The sequence below is a fragment of the Adelges cooleyi genome, unplaced genomic scaffold (genome assembly GCF_023614345.1).
Source record: "Adelges cooleyi isolate 19-005CV unplaced genomic scaffold, UGA_ACOO_1.1 ACOO_flye_CR_arks_rails_tigmint_CR_PRNA_263, whole genome shotgun sequence".
Classification (NCBI taxonomy): domain Eukaryota; kingdom Metazoa; phylum Arthropoda; class Insecta; order Hemiptera; family Adelgidae; genus Adelges; species Adelges cooleyi.
The window spans coordinates 55776-58159 of NW_026095930.1; the positions used below are offsets into that span (position 1 = coordinate 55776).

The following is a 2384-nucleotide window of genomic DNA, read 5'->3' on the forward strand; positions in this document are numbered from 1 at the left end:
TAAAAGAGTTTCAAATAAGAAAATTAGCATAAATATAAATAAAATATGCAACTTAACAACCGAGGTTATTTAATAATAATAGGTCGACACCATCTTAAAATGTAACAAGCAAACGGATAGCAGCAAGTAAATACCTAATGATTTTTTTTGTTAAAATATACTTTCTGCTATTGGATAGTGTATATAAGACTTGTCTGACGGTCAAAACTCAAAACGCTAACACGCTAGTAATGCCAAAAATATTTAAATAAAGTTTTCAGAAAACAAGAAAAACTTTTAAAATTTTATATTGGTAATGAAATATGATATGAATAACTAAAACATAACAAACTATTCATCTATTATTAGCAATTTGATCTATATATTTTGCTTAGGAATGAAGTTATGGAGGACCTATAAATCTATTAACACATATTTGGCTAACATATTTCAGATTAAGAATAGTATTTTACTCATAACAAATAACGCACAATCCTTTAGTTACAATAAAACAACTTAGGTTAACGAATAAATATAATAATGCGTAATTACTTTTTTCAGAAACAGAGACGCCTGTAACAAAAATATTAAATAATTGTACAGTAAATGAAAACCAGTTTTATGTTTTATCTATAACAGTTTCTAAAAATTTATTTAGACTAGGCATTTGAATAATGATTATACTTCGAACAATCATCAAACTTCTAGTAAAAAAACATATAGCTTTAAGATTTAAGAACTCAAATCAAATTTTCAGCTATTTTGCTTAGAAATAAACGATTATCATTTTTTGATATTGTGCATTGACAAATTATTATATTTACCTAACAAGGTGGTTATTTCTTTTTGCAACTCTTTCTGGGAATCTATGCATTCTAAAATTAAAAAAAAAAAATATTTATTAATTTTTACAACGTTTTTGTACATCTTTTCTTATGATAGAAATACATCTGAATTTATATAATTTATGCATGCATTTCTATGTAAAGATTCTGAATTTAAAATGTATAAGACATATTACGCTGCAGTATTTCTTCATAGTTTTCATTGCTTTATCGATTTCCATTGCCATTGCTGAACATTAACGAGAACATTTCATACTTAATACCAAACAACTATGTGCAGACACGTTCATATATTTGAGGAAAATGATTACCCGGTGCAGCAAACATATACGACAGTTTCACTTAAATTTGAATAACATAAATATATTAGAGATATGTACCTAACCTAACACTTTCGAATACTGTAATAATTATAATTACCCATCGGTGTAGTTCCACCAACAATTTTTCTAATTACCTTTAGCAAACGCACTAGAATAAACAAATAATGGGTCGAGGTAACAAATAAATTCTAATAATGAGTGTATATTATACCTTCACGACATCGCACCCGCGCGAGTTGTCTATCTGTAATAAATAAATAAAATAAATATATGCAAACATTTAAAATCAAAGGTTAATTTGATTGCAAAAAAAAAAAAGATGTCTTACTTGTGTAGACAAGCTCTGTTTTATATTCAACTGCGAAAGAATTAATTATTAGATTTTTAATTACCTCTAGTAGGTAGTGTAAAAAATAAAATAAACAATAATTACTTTTTTTATCTGCTAAGACATTTACAACAACGAGTAATATTAAAACACAAAAATGTTTCATTTTTATCTGCAAAAAATAATAAACATAATAGCCTTTTGTATTAGACATAGTCTTCAATTATTAATTATTGGCTCCGATGCGAAACTTAGAAGGTTTTCGTTTTAAAATGATAACTTCTAAATCACTAAACCCATATCTTGATGTAGCTAATTTATAGGTAAGAAATTGCACTTGAGAGATACTTCTCAGATAAAATGGTCAAAATAAAATAAAATAGTCCATACAAATTTGAAATTAGTTTGATTATTTTTAAAAAAGTTATAGAGCTCCTTACTTTTAAGGTTTAAGTGTATTCTTGACTTTAAAGGAGAAGGGGTGAACTTCTTTAATTGTTTTTTTAAAAATTAATAAAAACACTATTGTAAAATAAATATCTTTTCAGCTTTGCATCAATGTTAAAATAAAATTATGCTTAGTGTTAATTTACATGAAATTGTTTAAGTGTTTTTATTTGATAGCATCAAATATAAAGAATATTTCATACCAATTGACAGTAATTTTTAAAATAATGGTATTTATAGAGCGCTAATCAAATTACAAAATAAAATGTAAATATTTTATAAACAAGTATCCACACTTAAGGTAGTCACGAGGGGACTTTTCCCCGATGGCAGGGCCCGAGAAGGCACCGCAAAGCGCTTGTAAATATTTAAATACAACTCGTATTTAGTGTATAATAGTGTAAATGTAATAGTTATTACACAAACTAGCTGTGAGGAACATTGAAATAAACTCATCTGGGC

General features: G+C 26.4%; 1 long non-coding RNA gene across 1 annotated transcript; it reads right to left on the minus strand.

Moving 5' to 3' along the window:
- Window positions 1-1244: 1244 nt before the first annotated feature.
- On the minus strand, window positions 1245-1638 carry LOC126837633 (uncharacterized). The gene is made up of 4 exons (XR_007685596.1): window positions 1581-1638; window positions 1476-1505; window positions 1359-1391; window positions 1245-1295 (listed from the first exon to the last, which is right to left on the minus strand). It is a non-coding gene; the product is annotated as an uncharacterized LOC126837633 (long non-coding RNA).
- Between the last annotated feature and the right edge of the window lie 746 nt (window positions 1639-2384).